We start from the raw sequence: 24558 nt of genomic DNA on the forward strand, positions 1-24558 counted from the left end.
GCAAATGCTTATAACAGTGCCTGGCAAATAAAAAACAATTCAGTATGTGTTCACTATTTCTCCAAGAAAGGTACATTTCAATGAGGTTATAGTACAATTCAGCCTAAGGTTAATCTTGCCCTAAGAAAGGATAGGTGTTTCAGGGATTCTAGAAAGAAGTACAGTTCAGACAGTGTACAGTGAAAGTAGTAAAGATTTGGTTACAGCTTTGAAATCGAACATATTGTCAAGGTTTGCCTATTATTAAATGTGTAACTTTGAGTTTATATGTTCTTAAGCCTGTTTCTTCATCTGTAAGATTAATACTATTATATGGGGCTTTTTATCCTCTTTTTTTTTTTTAAAGCAGGTAAGGGGAAAGGCATTAAAATAAACATTTTGCAGTGTCTGGAGACAGTAGATCTGTAAGATACAGCTGTAGTGCTGTTGGTATTGATGGTGGTGTTGCTTTGGGAGGGATGTGGAACACATAAGACAGGAGGGAGAGGCATGGGAGACACACAGGGCTCAGAACCCAGCATAACCACTTGTGAAACTGAAGTTCAGGGTTTTGTCAAATGCAGCACTGCAACCAGTTGAGGGTTAATCTCTCTGAGCTCAATAGTGAAGTTTTTCTGGGGACAAACAGCCCAAAGTCAGTATTAGAGAGATGATTCCGGGCCAGCACCAGGGATAGCTCCCAGCAACCTATGGAAAGCACATCACTTCTATATCTTCTCCCAGTGCATGCTTAGGCTTCAAAGGTTAGGTTCCTCTTAAGGCAGTTTCCAACACTTCTTGATGAAGACAAACTTGAGTCTTTCATTCATCCCAGAGGCTCAATGATGACAAGATGACCAGGCTATGGCCTGGGCTAGAGGGGAACAAAGGCAGGTAGGTTTCTCTCTGGCTAGATGAAAGTTGTTTCTTGAGCATTCCCATCATTCATGTGGTTGTCTTAGTCCTTTAGGTTGGTGGATTCTTAAGAACAATGTCACAGGATGTAGTTTTGTTAGGGTCTGTTTTGAGTTATTTTGCCAGTAATATAGAACCAATAACAAATTCAGTGCTGAAGTTTGTTGATGGTTTACATTTTTAAATAAACAAATAAAAAAAGGTCAGAGGACTTAAACAGAAATTTCTCCAAAGAAGAAATACAGATGGCCAACAGGCATGTGCAAAGATGCTCCATATCGCTAATCGGAACTGCACATCAAAACCATGATGAGATATCACCTCACACCAGTCAGAATGACTACCATCCAAAAGACAAGAAATAACAAGTGCTGGCACGGGAGTGGAGAGAAGGGAACCCTTCTGTCAGTGGGAATGTAAACGGGTGCAGCCATTGTGGAAAGCAGTATGGAGGTTCCTCAAAACACTACAAATAGAAATACCATATGACCCAGTAATCCCACTTCTAAGAATTTACCCAAAGGAAACAAAATCCCTGATTTGAAAAGATATATGCTTCCCTATGTTTATCACCACATTATTTCTAATAGCCAAAACATGGGAGCAACCTAAGTGTCCATCAGTAGATGAATGGATAAAGAAGATGTGGTACACATACACAATGGAATATTATTCAGCTATAAAAAATTCCTGCTGTATGAAACAACACAGATGGACCTAGAAGGCATTATGCTAAGTGAAATAATTCAGAGAAAGACAAATATCATATGATTTCACTTATTTGTGGAATCTAAAAACAAACCAAAGAAAATGAACAAAATAGCAGTAGAGTCACAGACACTGAGAGGTGACTAGTGGTTATCATGGGGAAGGGGTTGGAGTGGGTGGATGGGGGATGAGGAGGATAAAGGAGCACAAAAATCCCAATCATAATATAAGTTGGTCATGGGGATGGTAGTACAGTATGAGAATTTAGCCAGTAGTCTGTAACATCTTCTTATTTTAACAGATAATAACTGCACTAGCCGGCGTGAGGATTTAATAATGTGTGTAACTGTTGAACTACTGTTGCATACTGGAAACCAATATAATATTGCATATAAACTATAATAAAAAACATTTTGGACTAGAATCTTTAATTTAGAAAACAAATCACAGAAAATTCTGTATCATGACAGAATTTTTAACATAAAATTCAGAAAAAGGAAAATAAAATATAATGTTGCTTAGGAATATGTACCTATGTGGTATGAGTGTAAAAAAGCAAGAGAATGATAAACACAAAATTCAGGATAGAAGTATCTATCTCTATTTGGTGGCAAGTGGACCAAATCAGAGAGGAGTTTACAGGTAGCTTCAACTGCACTGGTAATATTTTATTTCTTAGGTTAGGCTATACATTTTTAGATGGAGAAATTTCCAGAATTACTGAAATTATCCCAGGTATCTTCCTCTTTCTCTGATCATTATGTTGAAATTTACCTGTACTTAATCAATGGAAGACAATAGAGAGGCATTGTGACTATATACCCAGGTATAAAGGTGGACACCTTGCCATCTAAATTACACCAAACTGGCTCTTTGAGCATCAAGTTACTCCTTATGTCATTCACTGTTTCAAAAATACTCATGAGAAACTGTGGTTATACTAAAAAGGTTTATAATGGCTAGCATTATTTGCTGTATAAGAAACTCATTGGCACATATGCCTCAAACAAACCCTGGGTAATGAAATTTGAACTTCTGCTTTTGAGACAGATTAACTTCTATTGTTATTATTCCAAAACCTGGGTGGCAATTAACATTGAAGTACAATTTAACCATGTCCAATTAAGAGTCCTTCTAGAGTTGCTCATGGGGCAGGAGGATTCTCTGTTTTTCTTTTTCCTTTGCTTTGTTTCCTCTCATTTATGAATGCTGTGTGGCTTGTGCCCTGCCTTTCTTTACCTAAGTTCCTGCCAAATTAATTGGGCTCATTGCCCAGAGAGATTAGAATTGAGAGGTGAGCAGGTAAATTAGTACCCAGATATGTTCTGAGGGCCTTTTCAGGGACTAGCTTCTTACAAAAGGGCAGATTGGTGGATTTTCAATAGAGAGTATCCTGAACACAAAGAGAGAAGTTGTGAGTTCAAATACAAGCTCGCAGTAGTAACAGCCGCTTAAGACCCTGGTTAGGTCACTTAGCTTCTCCCAGGCTCTGCTGACTCTTCTGTAAAACTAACAGTCATAACAACTGGCATTTCTTCATTACCGTCAGAATTGCATGAAGTAAATACAGAAAGCTTTGTTAACAGCAAATGCCATACTAACGTGCAGTATTATTATTATCCTCAACTTCTGTCTATGCCTATTCCTCTTATCTAATTCTTCAGAGTCCTGTCAATTTTATTTCCTAGATATCTTGAGGATGTGTCCACTTCTTTGGCTTTCACCACAACCTACTTGAAGATACTTTATCTCTTTACCGGTTTATGGATGTAGCTTTTTATCTGTCCTTTCTTCTCCTCACTGTCATGCAACTCATTTTCCTAATAGGAGCCAGAGAGATTTAAGAAATGCAAATGATTATCACACTCTTCTGCTTAAAATCCTTCGTGGGCATCCCATCATTGTCAGGATAAACACCAAAACCTTAAATTGGTCTCAGCACTGTAAGTTCTGCACCAAATAACTGCTCCTACTTTAACTCACTCCATACTCCTCAAATTTTGAGTCACAACTGCATGAATATGTAGGCAAGTATTTTTTCTTTTATTTTTTCCTGACTTGTCTCAGTACTACATAGTTCAATGCATTAACCAAATCTGTGCATCACACACCCTAATTGAAGAAGGCAAGATTTAAAAATGAAACAAAATGCAGGAAGAGAAGGATGAGGTTATACATACCGGGAACACTGATGGGCATCTGAGTGTTGTTATTTTATTATTGCCTTTTTTTCTTGAAGTCAAAAGCATTTCAAAGGTAATTCCCAAGGTAATGTATTTTGGGGAAGTATTTGAGAGTGAGGTGGAAGGCACCTTGATGGATGGGGTCGGGAAACCTTCATAAGCTCAGATATTGACAGAATGACATTTTACTCTTCTGAATAGTACTTACTTCTAGGTAATGGGTAGGGAAATTTAGTATGTTGCCTGTCTTTTCTAAAACATTTTTTTATGCTTTGACATGTTGAGTTGGATTGATTCACCTGTGTAATTGGAAAGTATAATTTGGTCTTAGTGTAATTGGTCTTCCCTTGGAATGCTTATATGACAGGACAGATCAATTATTACGTTGGTTCTGCCTTCTACGTACGCACAGATCAGAACATATGTAAATTTTTCCTGGAAATTTACTTATTAATAATATCCACATAAACATTCATGTGAAGCTTACATTATATCTACCTACCACTCTCTTATTCTCTGTCTCTTTCTTCACATATATGTCTATGTATATAAATATACATAAATTAATTTCATTCATATTTATTGCTTCTGTTAATAATAATTTTACTAAATTTTATAAGGGCCCACTAGTATTTTTAATATATAAATACAGACCAAGCAAGAAGGATGGTTAAGATTAGTTTTCTTGTGTATTCTTAATAATTAATCAGCCAATATGAAAAATGTACATGTCTTCTATAAGTTACATACTATCCAAGAAGTTAAAATTAGTCTTGCTCCCACATATCTTTTCCTACTCTAATCCATCTATCTTTCAAATTGTCATCAGTTAACTTCCTAAGCAACAAATCTGATTGTGTCACTCTCCTGTTTATGAATCCTGCTGGATCCCCATTACCTAAAGGAAAAAGGCTTAACTTATTTGACTTCAGAATCTCACCAAGCTTAGCATCCATTGCCATACTCCCATCATACACCTTAAATATCAGTCACAGTGAGCTTGCTGATATTTTCAATACAAGACATGTCTTGTCACAACTTGGGAATTCTTACATTTGATTTTCTTTTCCAGGAATATCCTTATCATCTTTTATATCTAGAAAACTGCTACATATACTTTAAGACCCAGCTAAATGTGTTACTTTTTTCCTGTGAACATGTTCTTGATTTCCTTAAGCAGAGTGAAAGAGTCGGTCTTTCTTTCCTGGAATACTCAATTTATACTAATATTAAAGCACTTGCTGATTAATGTTGTGATCATTTGTTAACATGTCCCTCTCTTTCACTTGTGACTTCCTTTGTTGCAGGAACCCTATATTAGGATACATTTAGTTGTTATATATATATATAAACAATAGTAAGGTAACTTCAACACGATAGGGTTTCTCTCATCCACCTGATCACAAGCAGTTCACAGGTGACACAGCAACTCCACAATGTCAAGACATATGCCCCTTTTATCCTTACCTCTTCTATCTTCCAAATATCACTTTTCTCCAGTAATCTAAGACAGTTGCTCTAGCTTCTGCTATTACATCTATATTTCATCCTGCGAGAGAAAAGGGGAAAGGTGCAGGGGAGGTGCAAGGCTCAGAATCTATCTCCATCACTTCTAGTAACACTGGTTTGGAGGCTGGTAGATGGAGTCTTAGGTTGGCTGTCAATCTTTGCCAACTCAAAATAGTACAAATATGGAAGAAATGGAAAACAAATACTGAGCAAACATATGCCATTTTCTATCACAGAACACATCTTTGATTCCCCAGTATCTAGCACAGTGTTGGTTTACATTAAGAATCATTAAATACTTGAATGAATGGATGAATTGAAAAAAATCAAAGCAATTTAGAATTACAATGGACCTGTAAAACTCATCTTGCTCCACCCTCTCATTTCATAGGTGAGACAGCTGAAGACCTTGTGATTTGCCGAATTCACTGTAATAGCTGGTAAGTCCAGATGCTTATTAGCAAAGAACCTTTTTGAAGCAATAAAATTACCCTGATAACGCCAAAGGATCTTTAATAGAAGAGTGTATTTTTTAAAGGGGAGATTATATCTCTGTTGTATTGCACTGAAAACCTTTCTGTAATATGCTCTTTTATCTTCAAAGAGACCAGTTGGAGATCAGGACAAAATTAAGCAAGTTGGGAATGAATCTCCATAATGAAACATTAAAAATAATATTTTGAATTTAAAAAATACTAACTTTTTCTTAAATGTAATACAAGTACATGACACAAAATTGATAAGGTACAAAATGAGAGCATGAATCTAAACTCTCGTCTATCTCCTCCCCGTTCTTGGGGGAACCATTGTTATCAGTTTCTCATGTAGCATCCCAGGATATTCTATGCATATAAAGATGTATGACGGTGTACAGTTTTGCATCTTGTTTTTTTCACTTCATTTATTTTGGAGATCTGATAAGACTTATTTTAAATACAGAAAGGCGCAAACGTGGAAACATGGGCTAACTTTATATAACGAAACCCTTCTTAAATTGAAGAGATAATCTTAAAAATACAGTGCATCTTCTTCAAACAGCCCTGAGATTTGCCCTTCCACTGTGGCTATCACCCCATTTTGTCTGTGTTCTGGATACACTAGCTTTCTGCCAATTCCAAAAGCAGTCCAGACCCTTCACAACTTTTGTTTTTGTGCTTCCTGCTCTCTCTGCCTTGAACATGTACCCCTGGCCATTTTCATGGGTGACACCTCATTTTTCAGGTTTCACCTTAAAGGTTAATTGGCCTTCCATACCATTCTCTCCATAGTTCACAGGTCACCCCCAGCTCTTGCTGTTCTTTCTGAGAGCGCACTCCTTGAAAACTTCATTGTACTCACTTAATCTGTAATTGTGCTATTTTTTCCTTGGTTACTGACTTTGTGCTCCATTGAAAGATAATATCTGCTGAGGCAGAATCAACATCTGTCTTGTCCATCTTGCTTGGCACAGTAAAGATCAATGAGTATTTTGGTAAATTAAAAAAAAAGACAAACAATAAATGAGTGATAAAGAAATTCCTCTTTGAAGACTGAAAATTAACTAATCAGTTCCCCATCCTCATTTCATTTCATTATTTTCCAACCCCTTACACACAAAGACATGTAAAATATCAAATATGTTAGAGAGTTGTGAGGAAAGATATAATGGTTCTTTCCTTTTTCTTGATAAATAACTCTACAGATACATTTCATCTACTGAATTTTTTTACTTCCTATGATTTTTCATAGCATTATAAATTTTTTAAAAGGCACGATTTTTCAATGATTTCTTCTTATCCTATATTTATATTTTCCATTTTTTAACAACTTTTCCTGACCCTAAATAGGCTAACTAATACCTGGGAAATGTGATGAATATGGGTAGCAAAGCATTTAGCAAGAGTCTTTTAAAATAAAACTAGATAATCACCTCAATGATCAACAAAATTAATTCCAGTTCTAGGGATGAAGTAAAGTAGCAGTGAGGCAGCAATTGAATGATGGTGGAATTTGATGTGTTCATATTAATTGTTCTTACATCAGCATTCTTCAGAATGTCATAAAGGCAGAGTCTAGATACTTATGATCAAAAGGTATAAGTAAATATTGAGCTACATTTGACTTAATATAAGAAGTTAGTTACCACAAAGATGATGAGTGTCTATAGTTGCCTGTCAACTTTTTAAATTAGTGTCTTTATTTTATATGCAAGTGTGCTAAATATTTAGTCACCATTACAAATATTTCCTCCAGTTTGTTGCTTTTAAAAAATGTTTGTTAATGGTTTGTCTAAAGTTTTAATTTCCAAGATTAATCAAACATTTTATTCATGATTATTCCTTCTTTCCTTTAATTCTCCAGCAAACATTAATTAGTCACTTGTAATGTATCAGACACGGTGGGGAAATGGGGATCTGAGATATGGTAGGAACACCTGAGACTAAAGTCCCTTTTATTTTCTATTGCTAAGATCCATGAACAGATTTTCAAATCTCCATTTTTCTGCCAAATTGATTCAAAGATTTTTCTTGCAAAGTAACTTGTAAAAGTTATGTATTTAAACTATTTAAAAATTAGATATGGGAGTATAGGTTCATGGGAGAAAATTTTGAGTACAGATAAGAAAAAATAAGAAAGAAGTCACATAAGATGTGACTAATTAGAAATCTTTCTCTCTATCCTTCCAATTATTTTTCTAAGTATAAGTCCATGAATACTTATAACTATGCCATTTGTTTGCAAAATCATTTTATATTATCTATGCAGTTTATAACTAATTTTTATATAACCATCTACTGAGAGCATATTTGAATAAATAAATGAACATGTTTAGTAGAACATATATGATCACCACATTGTTTTCCTGTCATTTACTTAACTAGTCCTTGTGCCCTATGATTCCTTTTTCAATCTATTATACAAATCACATGTGATAAACATGTGTATGCATACATCTTTCTTTAATTATCCATTAAGCTGAGCTTTGTGGAAGTGTAATTGCAGAATACTAAGAATACCTTTTTAAATGCTTTAAATGTCTTTACCCAATACTTGCTTTATATATTTTTACTTATCTAAGCCTGTGAAAAGACCTGTGAGATAGTTAATAAGATACTGATGCATAAAGTTAAGACCACATTTGACTGAACTGAAAAGGCATCAGTTGTAAGAACACCATTACTATGTGCAATTAAAAAAGAAAAAAAATATTGCCAATACATTTCTGAGAAATATTTTAACATGAACATTAGAATTAATAAAATATGGTAACATGCACACGATTCTATAGTCTTTAAGTGCATAGGTGGCATTTAAATATAAGGAACTGGCTTTAGGGTCTATACTCTTAACAATGCAGTTATTTTTTTTTCCAAAATGTATTCACATTTTTTAGTCTTCTAATACAAGATTGCCTTGCAGAAAGGTTATAGGTAACTGCATTTCCACTAGCAGAGTTAAATAAAGAAAAAAACCTTGTTTCTGCATGCTTTTGCCAATATTGATTGCTATTCTTTATTGGTGTGAAAGATTAAAAATTTAATTTAATTTGCATATACCTGATTACTCATGAGGTAAATTTATTGACCATTTATATTTCATCACTTAAAAATTGTAGTTATTAGTTCAGTTATCTCTTTACATACTAAGGATATTAACAATTTGTTCATTTTTGCAAATATTTTCTGTTTCTTGTTTTCTTTATAACTTTGTTTATATGTTTTTAACTACAAACTCAAATCTACCAAATTTTTCCTTCATAAATTACTGCTGTTAGTGTAACACATCCCCATTTAAATATTCTGTTAAATTTCCACAAATAACTGATAGAAAAAGTAGGCAAGATAGCATACCAAGAGAGTATAGGATATCTAAGATCTGAGAAACATGATTTAAAACTTTGACTTAATTGAATTACATAGAAACTGCACCCGACAATGACAGAATATATACATTCTGTTCAAATGCACATTAAACTAATAACAAAAATTTCAGAGGACTGAAATTATTCAGAGTATGTTTTCTGAGCAGGGTTAAAATAATAAATAAATACAAGAATTCATAACTAAATTTTTTAAAGTAAAAAATCCTGCTGGTGTTTAGAAATTAACAATACACTTTTAAGTAGTCCATTGGTCAAATAAGATACCCTAGTAAAATTTTAAAAGACTTCACTGATTGTCTCCAATCAGTCTATAATATGTAACATATTAAATTTTGTGGGTTTTTAACTAAGGCAGTACTTGAAAATTATGTAAAGTTGCAAGTAAAGTAGATTACCTACAAGACAATAATTACCCTCTATGAAATTTGCCTACATCTTCCTTCCTGGCCACCAGAACAACAATAAGCACTAAGTTCTGGAAGGACATCATTGGGGAGGTGCTATACTTTCTAAGAGAGAAGAGAGAATATATGCTCAAAGATCAAGTTGGAATGGGTATACTGTATAAGAACAGAAAACTCATGGGTTATTCCTCAGGATGACATGGAGGACACTGCTTAACAAAGCAACAAGAAATACATTGGTAAAATGAGTGACAGAGATCATCCAGTACTCAGCAGTGGCTTTCTTTCGTAGGCTTGGGCTGTTAGAGGAGGTCTCATAGATCTGGGGTCCTAGTAGCAATTGGGATGATAGGATAATGCAATAATATAGGCAGAACTTGGTCATCAGAAATAAGATGGACAAAATTACTGTAATGAGCAGCAAAGTCAGGATATCAGCCATAGGGTATAACCAACAAAGGGCTAATGTAAGATGGTGTCCAAGCAGCATGACAGATAAGCAACTAACAAAGTTATTGCTTACCCGATATGATCAAAAGAGTTAAGGATTGAATAGCAGAAAGCTGAGATTAATTACTACAATGGATATCCATGATTTTTTGTCTAGTTTCCAAACCAGAGTTAATCTCAGACACAGAAATTATAGCTATTTTATCAATCATATACCAGGGAAAGGGAAATACTCTTTCAAGGGTTGTTAGATTCTGGGACAAGTTGTCTCTGGTATCTGGAGACTCAAAGTGCCAGTGTGGACCTCTGCTAGAATAGGGCTATATGTGAACAGGTAACAAATGGAGTTCTCATTCAGGTACAGTCAACATTGGGGAATTTGATGGTCATTTCCAATTTCCCAAATATATCATTGAAATAGACATACTAGCAGTTGGTAAAATTCTCATTAGGACTAAAAGCTACTACTCTCAATGGAGTAAAAGCCACTGTGGGAGGAAAAGCCACATATGAGTCCCGGAAACTGCCCTAGCGCTCCCAACCAAGATGATAAGTCAAAGACAGTATCACGCCCTGGGGGAAATGACAGAGTTTAATGCTACCCTCGAAGATGCAAGGCTGGTGCTCCTCATCAAATCCACACGTAGCATACCAGTTTAGCTCCTGCAAAAGTAAGATGTATCACTGTACATGACTATGAGCTTTTGTACTATGAATTTAATGAGTAATAGCCTCAGTTGCAGCTACTGTACTGTATGTTGTATCTTAACTAGCATAGATTAAGCCTAACATATGTGGCATGTGGGTAGCAATCAGGCAAATGTGTTCTTTTCAATACCTATCAAGAACTTATTAGAAACAGTTTGTGTTCACACAATTTATTCCCAGTCTTACCCAAAGGGACCTGGACTATATTTCAACATTTTACAGAACAACTCCTTGGTTTTATTGATGACCTTATATGACTGTAGCCAGTGAGCAAGCAGCGGCAAATATTCTAGAGGTTACACTACAATCCCATTTGTGAGGCCAGGAGACAAGTGGCAAGTAGAAATCTTGTCAATGCATCAGACAGGGAGTCTGGTCATCTACTTTGTATGAAGCAGAGAAGTGGCCTGAGGTAAGGATATTTGTAGATTCATAGGCAATAGTGAAGAGCCTGGCTAGTCAGTGAGGGGCCTCAGTGAAGAGGAGGCGAGGAAGTCTAGGGCGAGTGGCATCTAGGTAAACCGATGGAAATGAGCAAATTGTCTTTAAAAAAAAAAAATTACACCAGAGAGAATGTACTATGGAAGACACACTGAGTAGCTGGGTGATCAGGATGAAATGGAGAGTTGATGTCAGTATACCAGCAAGGCACATACATCAATAGTTCCAGCTTCTGTTCTGGAATAGGAAAGACATATGACTGTGGCCTCTGTAACAGTAATGGCAGCCTGAGTTTGCCCAACGAACCCTCCTCTCATAAATTCCCCCAAATTTCAATGAATGAGAATTATTATCACATGTTGTAAGTCCTATTAATGAATAAAATATGTACAAACCACTATGGTATATTTTAAATATTATTATATGTTCATTCAGGTCATATACTAAATACAATAAATATTAGATGATTAACAGTCAATCATTTTGTTTACCTTCTTGAATTTATATGACTATTTTTTAAAAATTGTACTTCCCTGGGTTTCAAATACAATGAAGTGGCTTTATAAAATAAAAAACATATGTGTAAGAAGATATTTGAAATGAAGATAAAAGAGGTGTTGTAAATTATTAAAAAAATGGAAATTTTGTCAGTAAGTTGAAACATTACTGCAGTAAACATTGTGTTTTTTTTCTGAAAGTGTAAACTTCCTGACAACTAGGGATAAAGGGAAATCAAATGAGAAACTTTTACATGAGACCAGAAGTCATGCATTCATTTGAAAATTTAAAAATATATTTCTTACACATCTTCTTTAGGAAGAGTTCATTATGATAATTATTTAGTGAACATTGAGCAAAAATAATAGAAATTGTCTTAAGTTGCAGAATTAGGGGGAAGAGAATAGAATTAATTTTTATTGAATGAGTAGTATCTGTTAGGCATGTTTTACAAGTGATCTTAAGGAGATTTATTGCTATTATACAATTTACCTAAGATCACATAAGTAGTATGCTGTGGTCAGAACTTGAATTCAGTATGTCTTCATAGCCCACATATGTTCTTTCTATTGTATTAGGCTGTAGAATATACATTATGTTCTTGATATAACCTTTTTGTATACTGATTCTTTATTAAAAATGACATCCATAATTTAAATTGTATAATATAACAAAGACATACTTGGTGTATCTTAAGCTAATGTAGACTAAGTAAAACATCCCCTTGATCTAAGTTAATGTAAGTTAAACTATATGAAATTGTCAATATTGATCATTTTCAGCACACATAAATGGTTATACCATGTTTCAGGCTAATAGAAGCATAGAGCTCTGAGAAGAAGGAAAGCAATCCCTAATAGTTGGGCTTAACATCTGTGCTTTGAGATTTGCTAGGAGCTGGCCTGGCACTTAGAGGTTGGCTATGGAGTTTATTTATGGAAACTCTCTTAAATCACATCAGACAAGGTTGCCCCGTGACATGGTGAAGTGAGACAGAAACAAGCTTACTCTTGTGTTTGTTTGAGTATAAACAATTAGAAGGTGACTGTACAATCTCAAAATTACCATTCTCTTCTCCTGGATGGCTATCAGGACAGAATGATGCTTATCAAGCATAGCTTCAGCCCTGCTCTATACCTCCCTCATTCTTGACGATAATTATTAGGATACCTAATCATAGCGTTCCTCCCCTTTCTGAAGAGCACCCAATCTAAAGTAAACCTCTGCTTCTGTGAGCACACCCCCAAAATCACTTTATGTGAGCCCAAGTCCTGGAAGTCCCTTCCAACTCCTTCTTATGGAGATATTCCACTGTTTCCCATGGCTTCTGGTTTCCCTTACTACAATGAATGAGTAAATCTAACTTCTTCCGACTTACAGGCATATTGTTGGCAGTCTTGGCTGCAGGGCATTGGCAGAAGTGGAGGTTCCTGAGATTCATGTGAAATTTGCTTAGACCAGGATCCATGACAGTAATAGTGTACATGTCTAAGACTCCTTCAACTTCTAGCTGTCTGAGGCACCTCCCCATTCCTGGTGATTTGATCTGGAATGTTTGTCATCATTGTTAATTCAGAGAATCTGGAAAAATGTGTTCTCTCAAATGAGTTATTTCCATCAAGCTTGAAAAAACATTGCAAACATTATAAGACATTTTTAACACAAAAGTAAAGAATAATATATTGAATGCAAAGAGAGTAGCATATGTCACTCAACTTCAGCATTTTGCCATCTTGTTTTAGCTATTCTCTCTTCCTTCTTCCCCTTCCCCATTGGATCAATTTAAAGCAAACCTGATGCATGATATAAGTTTAGTACTTGAATTCTAAGGTGGAAATATGTGAAGATATCCCTGAAGACAATCAGCCAATGTCTCATGTACTTTAAAGATGCTTATTGCTATATATTAGTAAAACAGTTTAATTAGTCTAAGAAAGGTCTTTCTTCCATGTGCCTATCTACTAGGGTAGGTAGGAAAACAGTCAAATTATTTAGATATAACCTTTAGAAAAAAGTAGCAATGGCACTGTTTTGATTTATGCTATTTATTACTTAGTTTACAAAAAAACATTTCTTATCTGATTAAGTTGCAATATGAAACAAGATTTGGAGGGAAATTATGACTTTTGAATTGATTCCCTAATATATAGCTTGGTCCCATAGATATTGTTTGACTAAATAATCAAAGACTCAGGGTAGATCAATAATAAAATAAAAGATCAAACTTTTATTTTCTGTTTCTAAATTTTAAACCATTGGTGGTAAATAAATAAGAAAAAATGAAACTATATATAAACATCTTGGTGTATTTCTATTCATGAGAAAACCTACTTTGGGCAAACCTTTTAAAATCCTTCATAGATACCCTTTCACCATCCCTCCTCTTGGTAACATTTCTAATTCCCTGATATATTATTTTATTCCATAACATTTATCACTCTTACTGTTCTTTTAAAGTCTTCTCATCTAGCCACCTCCTATTCTAGATTTTAATTTGCATGAGAGCAGAGAACTTTGCCAATTTTAACTAATATTTCAAACCCCTAGACCAGTACTTGGCGCTAAGTAGGCACTCAATAAATATTATTAAAAGATTTTCCCTAGTTTATTTTCTTCTATTCTTGTATGTAAACAAACACACATGCATACACACACAGACACAAATATATTTCAAAATTAGAATCACAATGAATTTAAAATTTTCCTGTTTTTGTCTGGTTATATTTTATCTTTCATTAAATGGTCTACAAAAGGCACACTTTTAATGGTGCATAATAATCTAAATTATGAATTTATAATTATTTATTTTTATATTTTCTGATTGTGGAAAATTTCTATTTCAACATCTTTTTAAAGAAATCAAAATGCATATTTCATATTATCTCCTCAAGTTTCCTTGAATGGCAACATGGGTCGGTCATTCAACTATTCTGCATTATATTCATAAGAAATCTCAACATCCTTTGCAAGGCACAAAGGCCCTTGTAATAATTAGCCTGTCCTCCCTCCCAGCCTTATTTCTTCATTTCCACTTGTGCTCCACCCTCCACCCATGTCATCTTGCTTCTTCTCCCTTGCCCTGGTTTGCCTCAGTTCCAGTTCACTGTGTTTCAGATTTGCTAAGTGCCTACTATGTGGCATGCACTTTGCTAAGTACTGGTATTCAAAGATAAACAAAGAAGTCCAGTTTTGAAAGCCTTCTTTACCAATATGCTCAAATCCCACCTCAGGACAAACTGTCCTATTTCTGGGCATTCATAAGCACTGACTATTACAGCAATTAGCCATTGGGATTGTTTTGTTGCCTGGTTTTACCATAGATTGTAAATTCTCAGAGAGCAGTGTCTTAGTCTGTTTGAGCTGTTATCACAAAAATACTGCAGGCTGAGTGGCTTCTAAACAACAGAAATGTATTTCTTACAGTTCTTGAGACTGGGAAACCCAAGATTAAGGTTTCTGGTAAGAGTCTGCTTCCTGGCTTGTAGACAGCATGCATCTCACTTTCTTCCTGGGGACGATGTTATCTTTTTAGCTCTTCATGACAGTAGAGACTACAGGACCCTAATTTTCTTGATATTTCACAGAAGAGCAGAGGAGTCCATTATATTGGTGACTTGTGTTAATTGCACTTCTTGAGAAGGAGCTGATAAGTATTTTTAGGTACCCTAATGATGCTTGCAAATCACAGTAGATGAGAAATAATCCTATGAATATTCAAGGGCTTGTTACATTGGCAACGTTTTTTTAGTTGTCTGATGTACCGGACTGTCTTAAGATATCTCCCTGTAAAATTAACGGGAAGCTTTGAACCTTGCATCCTCTACAACTATGAAAATCATAGAGTACTTGATGAGTCCCACAGGATTTTAGAGATGACATACTGTATTTGGGGGTTCTGTGCTAGGCCGTGTATCTGGTGGCTTGTAAATCTTTCAGTTTTGAGGGGGACCCAGAGCAAGACAAGGAGGTAGGTCCAGCTTGAAGTGGGCACAGAAACAAGTTATTATATGATTGAAATGGTATATTTAAAAATGTATCCAAGCAGATCCAAGAAGGCACAAATAGGTTGCATGAACAGGTTGCCAGTGTGCCATGTCATCTATCTCTATTGCCTTGATGACTCTTTTCAAAATTACACATATGAACTCATAAGGTGGGTAGTATATTGGATTGGCAATACCATAGTTTGACATAATATACTAGGGTTTGATAATAGAAGATGAGTTTGTTTTTCTATAATGGGGGGGACCCAGGAGATTAATTGATATGATTTTTGGTGTTCCATGTTTCGTGATAATTATAAGTGGGCAATTGCAACAAACATGACCTAACAAGGTAAAAGAGCTAAGAGCTCCAACCCTTTGGAAATGAAAATCTGAGTCATATAACCAAGAAAGCAGTCTAGACCCAGAAGGATTGAGATTATGAGTATCAATTATGGCCTTAAGACCAGCTGCAATGGCAAGGACTCTAACTCAGTTCTATCAATCATTACATTAAGTCTTTTGTAGATATCGAGGCTAGCACTGCCTTGATATTTCTATGACAGCTTGGACTTAATAAAGGCCGTCAACAAACAAAAACCTACCAGTGGTTGACTATGATGGAAAACTCTTGAGGTCCACCTCTCAACTTGTATGTTACTCAGCCCAGAGTTCTCAAAACATGATCCCTGGATCAGCAGAATTAGCATTGCCCTACCCTCTCGCTGGGTGATGCTCAGGCACTCTAAAGTCTGAGAATCACTGCTCCAGTCATTTGTGTGGCAACTAGAATCAAGCAAGTATAACCTACCAGTACTTTACATGTCATTTGTTTGAGCATCTACTCGGAGTTCTTTTATGGCAGTTCACATACACTGTTTCAGTAGAAGGATCTTTGGCAGCCTCCACCTCTTCTAGGGCTTTCCTGTTAACAATGGAGTGATTTGGTTTAGGTCAATGGCTTTCAAGGCCTAAGTAAAGTATAAATAGGTATCTACAATGGTGGCAAGCGTTTAGGTGATGAAAATATTTTTTAAGTTTGCTTTTTTTTGGTGGAAGCAATAGCCCAGCATAGTTCTGGAGTACAGAGAGGTGGGAATCCAACACTCCCAGCAGGCATTTTATACCATTTGGGCATTCTATACAAATCTTTATTCTCTTGGAAATAACAAACAGTACAATGTCTGATCATCCATACTATTTGAAAAATGACAATTTATCTAGATAAGCAGGTTATTTATTTCATGGATGACTACTTCTGTTAATAATTAGCATCAAATAATTTTACTGTAACCCTTCAGATGGAGACAAGATAGAGATAGTGACTTTGCTACAATGTAATAGTCATGAAACAAAGAAAATAACACAATAAAGAAGTAATAAAAAATATTTGATGTATATTTTAAGAAAATTCAAGTGTAGAAAATAACAATAAAACTCTTCCTTTCCTCAATTCTCAAGTTGCACAGTAGGTATTTTACATTCCAGGCAGTTATCTCCCCACAGAAAGTGGTGATAACCCAGAAGATTTGTCATCTCTCTTGAGAAAATCCCTTAAGAACAGCACAATTCTCATTACAGGCAACCTGAGAATTCTCGGTGTGTTCTACATTCGAGAATGTCAGCTGTTACAGTAGTTAAAGCTACGTGTAGGAGCACACTTACCTAATTAGGTTAACTGTATTCCAAGACCTACTTTCACTGAAAGAAAGGTTTCACCTGGGATCTTCACAAAGTTATCTAATTCCCTATTTATTTGTTTTGTTACACTGGGGAGAACTAGATGTGTGATGATATTTTCATCTCTTTTTGAAAAACAAAAGGATTTATTGAATATTGGCTTTGGCCTGAATTTCCAATGGACAAAATGGGTATACACATTGTCTGTTATCATTTTCTTCCATGGAAGTCACTTATATTCAGATACAGGGTGGTTAGTGATAGTTTCTTTTAAAGTTACTTATGTTATATTCCTTATGGTTTCTAGTAAAAAACAACATAGGTTAAGGAGAGACTTTTCAACGTGCCGGTTTCAGTTTAGGGTCCTGATTTTTAAGTAAAAAGTTGAAAATGTTAAGAGGATAAGATCATAGAATTGTTTCTTCATTGGAAAAACAAGAAAGGAATTACAATGTCAGAGGAAAATCTATATGCTTTTGAGTCCATAAATGAAGGGAGATGATAGTAATCTCAACTGAAATTGAGATGAATTTATATTTACAGCATAGCACAATAAAAGTGGGTTGAAATTATATTCCTCAACAAAAATATATATACATATATGTGTGTATAAACACACATACACACACATGTATATATATACACACATACTTCAAAAATGTGTTTACTGACCACCTATTAGGTAAAGCTATACAAAGAAACATAAGATGTGATTTAGTCTGTGTTTTAGGGTTTTCCTAATAAGAGAACCCAAACCAATATAAGACAATATGATACACATGTATAGACAATATACGATATGATATATATGTATATATGATATACAACATGGTATATATACATATATCTTATACATATATATAATATCTATTTATCTATCTATAGAGAAAGAGATAATGAACTTTTATAGTGGGGAAGTCCGCTGATCTGCTGTTGGCAAGCTGCAGACCCAGGAAAGCTGCTGGTGTATTTCAGTCTGAGGTCAAAGACCTGAGAACCAGGGGACTCGATAGTGCTGTGCCCAGTTTGAGAGGAGATCAATGTCCTGGCTCAAACTTTCAGGCATAAAGAGTATTGTTTTTCTTTCTCTCCCTCTTTTGTTTCATTCAGGCCCTCAATGGATTGGAGGAGGCCTATACCCACAATGGGAAGGGAACTCTACTCAGTCTACCAATCCAAAAGCTAAGAAACACCCTCTCAGACAAGTTAAAATTATGCTTTTGTTCATATTTAAAAATAACAAATATATGTGTTAAACTCATGCAAGAAAAGAATTTTTGGTGACTCATTTTTACTAAAGAAATATACCAAAAATGATAGAATAAAGAAGGAGAAAATACAGTTTTTTTAAGTTAGTACCACCAACATTTTAGATCTGTCAGCAAATACAGACCTAGCTTGGAAGAAGCAACATTAATGTTGTTATTTTGGAAACCTAATGTTATTAATACAAACACTGTGCTACTTTTCTACTTTTTAAAAAATTACACTTTCAGTAGATTTGCTAATCATCTTGCTCACTGGTAAGGAAAGACGAATACATGGTCTCAAAAATAAGGAATTGTTTCTGCAACATCCATTTATCTCTTTATAAAACTGGAAGATGATCCAAGTAGCATGTGCTTCAGCTTGGAGATGTATTTATTTTGCCACCAACATAGGACTAAGTAAATTTTTTAGTAATACATCTTTAAAGTTCTAGAATATAATTTTCTACACACTGGAACAGTGCTGCTTTTGAAAGTACTTAAGCTTAATATATTTATCACAGTAAGGTAATTTTGTTTATAATTACAGGCTTCAGGTTCTATTTTATATAGTCTTTCCCACAGATCAAAGATGCATGATTCCCAGGCATGAGAATATAGGAAAACTCTCTTTTTCTCTCTTCAACCTTGCCAATTTTGTGGGGGAATCTCTTAACATTGGTTGGTTTCCATTAAAAATCAAAAGGAGACAGAATCTGGGGCAGTTGGTTGCATAATCATTGTAAAGAACAGTGAAGGGTATGAAATGCTACTCTACTTGTAAACTAGTAAGTAACCTGCCACAGTTTCATGCATGTTGGCAGAAGACTTGAGATAACCTGGCTCAGAGACAAATGATTTTATTATAAGCAGCAATAGCAGCAGCCAGAGCCTCAGTCTGTACTAGTTTCTGAGCCCTATTTCCCAAAAGGTGAAGACGAAAGGTTTAGGCAACACCTAGTTGTGTCAGGAGAGGACCTTGAGCACAGGAACCTCAACCTTTTATAATGAGCAGTAAACCTGCCTAATCTTTGCCCCAGAGGGAGACCTAATTTATTATAATGGACAGTAAGCAGAGCAAATCTCCCTTGTTCCTGAAAGAGACACTATCTCTAATGTTCATCTGTTTGTTATACAAACATCCTTGAGAAGATTTAGTTTAGAGCAAAGACAGTCCATGTCTCTGCTCATAAGATGTGCAGATATGCAAGACCCATAGTAAACTGTCTCTTCACAAATACAAAAAGAAAAACATTAAAATACCTTTTTTTCTAAGAAAAGTAATTTAATGTGTACCATACACTAAGCAATGGGCTAAATCCTAAGGAAGACCATAAACATTCTGCTTTCTCTAAAATTTCACAGTATTTTCAGAAACAGAAATAAGCTTAACTGAGCAAGTCAAAGAACCATAACAAGAGAGTAAAGAATATGTTATCATGCAGAAACAGAATTTTGCTTAGGGAAGTGGGAAGGTGTTACAAAGATACAGCAACTGCTATGTACTTAATGACAAATAGGTTTCCTGCATTTAGAGAAAAAAATGCATGAGAGCCATTCCAGGGATAATAAACATATAATTACTGGCATTTATTTTTAAAAGTGAATAGAATCATGAGGTGAAGATAAGTAGAAAGTGGTGTTATTTTAACGTAACTTAGAGTCAAACTGTGGAAGTTTCTCAATTTCATGGCTCAGAGGTTCACAAGAATGTGTGTAGGATTTTCAGGTTTGAAACTGGAGTTACAGAAAGAGAAAGAAAGGGATTTAGTTGCTTAGAGGAAAAAAACTGTAGGAGTTCTGACACATCTTCTAAATATTTTCCCTTTACAACTTGAAAACCAATTTTTAGATTATTTGGGACTTATTCTTTAAACATTAGAAAGCCATCAGTGATTTTATGCAGGATTGGAAATGTTTTAAATACTCATGAGTTGTAATAGGAAGGGATTAGAGAAGGGAGATGATTTCTGCAGACAATTTGGAATTCTCTTCAATAGGTTAGATAAAAGTGGATGAACCAAACAAAGATAAGTTACATAAAACAAAAATGTCTTCATGTGAAGAGGTGATAAGAACTTTTTACTCTATGCTTTACCATAATAAATCATGATTAGTGTAATAGTCTTATTTTAAACTCTTTTCTCCTTTCTAGAAAGAGGATCACCAATAATATTTATTCATTGGCTCTTTCTGTGTAATTTTAAATACATAAACCATATTTTAAAGACAAACATTCACTTCCTTCTTCATTGCTCACAGCCTAAGCCAGAACTAACTTGGCAATGGCTTATCCCTATTTCCACTCTTCTCCATCTACCCTGTCCAAGCAATTCTTAATCTAACCTTTAAAGACACTTGCAAGTGTACATCATTCCTATGCCTAAAACCCTCTTATCATTTCCCATTGCTGTTAGAATAGCGATCAAAATCCCTAACCTGTGTGCCAAGGTCTATATGATTTCACTCTGTGTACCCTCATCTCAGACCACTCAGCCCCTTGGTTATGTACCAGCACCAGTGACCTTCTTGCTGATCCTCAAAGTGCACTAAGTATCTTTGGACCCTCAGCTTCCCCCAGTTGCTGATCCTTCAGCCCAGAAGGCTGTCCTTCCTCAATCCCTTACGAACTCCTACTCTTTACTACTCAGCTTACTTCCTTAGAAAGAATTTTGATCTTCTCTTCAACCTTTATTAAGAAATCCTGTTTTATAATCTCTACCTTTATTACATAACACTTATCAAAACTGGAATTTTCAATTAAGTGATTATTTATTGTCTATCAGCCCAGCCTTACTTGCTACTCCATCCCTACCCTCTGAAGAAACTAAACCTAAGCCTGTGACAGGCTGTATATTTACTGTTCCCATCTATGTCCCTGGATCTTGCACATTACCTGGCACATGGTGGGTGTCCTGGAGTGTTTGGAACGAACATGGTCAAACTGCATTTTAAGATCAGTCTGGTTGTTGTGTGACCACCGAATGGTTAGATAGTACTGCAGGTAAGAGAGGTCATTTGGAAGGCTAATGTGAACAGCAATGAGGGGCTCTTTAGAGCTTCCATAGTGGAATGGTGTCATGTAAGAAAGCACTTGATGCAATGGTAACTTCCAAGCACACAAACAGGTGGGTTATCCCAGAGGTCATGAGATAGAAAAATTCACAGAGGGAATGAAAACACTTGAATCAGCACTTCATTAGATTAATTTTAAACCATGCAGCAAGAAACATGGCAAAAGTGAAGGAGTCAGTTAGCACACTTTGAACAGAGATAAAATGAGATAAAGGACCACATACTTAAATTTGGGGGTATGCAATATTCATATGTCCCATCTCTCTCCCTTTCTGCCATATCATCCTTCCTTGTGGATGTTGTGGTTGAAAGGACCAGAGGGGAGGTGCTAGAAAAGGAACCCACAGAAGACAAAAGGTGCCCTGGGCCTATCAGCACACACTTCTTCTATCAAAGGGACTGAAGGACAAGCATATATAGTCAGTTGTAGTTCACAAGTTAGTTTGGTGAACATCCATGAATTTCATATGTGTTTCTTTGTCCAAGGTCAGATAGGAACAGAATGAGTTTCACCAATGCGTGGCTGAATTAAAACTTGACAGTTAGGTGTTCATTTACGTAAAACTGGACAATTTTAATGTTGCTGGCATATTCAGTCTCAGGTATCTCCAGAATATTCGATATTTGTGGTCCTTCTATGCCTGTGTTTAACACATACGTGCTCTACTTGATAACTACCTGTCTTATGCTTTACATTTTGTATACTTGTGCTAAGTACAGTCTATGAATTCTGCCTGTCTTTCAAACTTTTGGCTTACTGTTTTCTTATTTGTACTTAAAATATCTTAAAACATTTTTCATTATATATAACACTTATTTAATAGAATTGAATATTCTTAAGATAAAATGGACATTACAGAGAGGGAGGAGTTAGATATGCACACATTAGACCGAAAAGTGATCAAGAAATGTTGATAATTATATTTGGGGGTGAGAGTGAAGGAGACAAATGAGTCAAAGCTCAGGTTTCCAGGTTGAGCTTTTGGGTGGTAAAATTTACTGATTAAAATAATATATGGATTGAGACAATGGTAGTTGAAACCATGGTTATGAATGAGAGTTCCCAAGGACAGCTGCAAATGGAAAAATCACAAGTAAAAGGATGGGTGAGGGAAGTATCCCACAGAAAGGAGATAGAGAAGGGCAAGTCAGAATTCTATAAGGGACAGTATAGCATGACCTTTCACTGAAGCCTAAAGACCAAATCCTTCTAACATAAAGATTAGGTTCAGTAGTTACCTGATCAAAAAAAGTGCTTAAAAGGTTGTGTGGCAGCAAAATTTTTGGTGGAATTAATCAATATTTTGTTCTCATGATTATTTCTTTTCCACCTGCCCATGCCCTGTGTGGTCCATAGTCTTAGCAAATTTCCAGGGAGAAAGAAAACCCCTTGAAGTAAGGTTTCTCACAGTCTTTTGTGAAAGCCTAGATTGTGGTAGATGTAGATGAGGGTAAAAGAGAGGGAGTCCTTTGAAGGCAAAGAGAATGAGAGCATATGTACTATATTCAGAAGGGGCAAGGGTGGATGAATCTCTTAATAGTTGGGACCCTCTTCTTGTTTGTTCTCTGTGGTATGGAGATTCTATACTTCAGCATGGATGACTGAATGACATATCCAGTGATGCTGGACCCTTGGTACCAGGGTTTTCATCTCCAACAAGATATCTTGCTTCCAGGAGTGAGTGTCCTAAAAGCATCAGAAAGGCTGAATTAAAATGTTCCATGGTAGCTTGGATAGAGACATGCTTGTCCACACCTAGTGGCACAGGAGACTTCAAGGGTCTCCCCAGTATAAGGTCTTGGAGGATCCTGTAGGGCTGAGGTTGATTATCCCAAGAGCTGGGTGATAGATGGCTTATAGAGAGTTTCAAGTTGTTTTTAAGAAAATGATTAAATTGCTGTATTTCTTGCATATTAGAATTTGTAGATCATGATTCCTATTCTCTACAACAAAGGCATCAGGCAATTAGAAGTCTGGGGAGTAATTTCAGTAGAGCTGTGAGAAGGTTTACTGAAGTTCACTGGACAGAGAACAGAAGGTAAGAAAGCTTGAGAAGGGGAAGGATGGACTTGGATGGCAGCTGGGAAGTAGACGAGACTTGGTTGTGTTTACTGGTTGAGAAAAGGAACCAGAGAGAGAGAGGGAAACAGAAAGATGAGGAAAAGTACACAGGAAAATCTCCAAATAAGCAAATACTCGAATTGTGTGGACAATGATGCCTTTTCCTCTGTGGGAAGCCTCTTTATACTGAGGATACATAACCTCTCTAACTGGGCTTTGATAAACTCTAACCTAAGATTCCTTAACTCCTGGACATTCTTTGTTGTTACAAGGCCAGTCAACCCCAATCTGTCCCTCTTTCTCTCTGTCCTTAGGCTTTTCTCCAAAGATAAAAGGTCTATTTAATTCAGTTGAACTGACTTGACCTGTTGGTGTTGATTGATTGCTCAGCCATTGATTAAGCACTTCACCATCCTACCTGCCCTACTTCCTACTCATCTGCAGCTTCTTCCTCTCTTGGAGTTGGAAAAAATCACTCAGACTGCTCAGGTCTCCAGGCCAGTAGGCAGATCCCTTCTTTGACGGAACACTGTATGGCTGAACCCACAGTTCATAGCCTTTAAGAGGAGGGTCCCACTTCACTACATTCCATGTGTGAATTTTGCAGAGAAAGACATCACATCTATGACATAAAGTCAGAACTGATTTCAGCTGATTAATTATTTGCTAATGAAAGAGAAGGATTTTGTTAAAGGCAATAACTGACAACCTCAATTTTATTTCAGGGTCGGGGGAGCAGATCTAAATAGCTTGCTGAAACATAACATCATTTTTGTGCTTTGAATTTAGATGAGGATAGTTGCCCATTTTCTCCCTGACATAATACACATGTATCAAAATTTGATGGCATTGCT

This window comes from Manis pentadactyla, chromosome 3 (genome assembly GCF_030020395.1).
Source record: "Manis pentadactyla isolate mManPen7 chromosome 3, mManPen7.hap1, whole genome shotgun sequence".
Classification (NCBI taxonomy): domain Eukaryota; kingdom Metazoa; phylum Chordata; class Mammalia; order Pholidota; family Manidae; genus Manis; species Manis pentadactyla.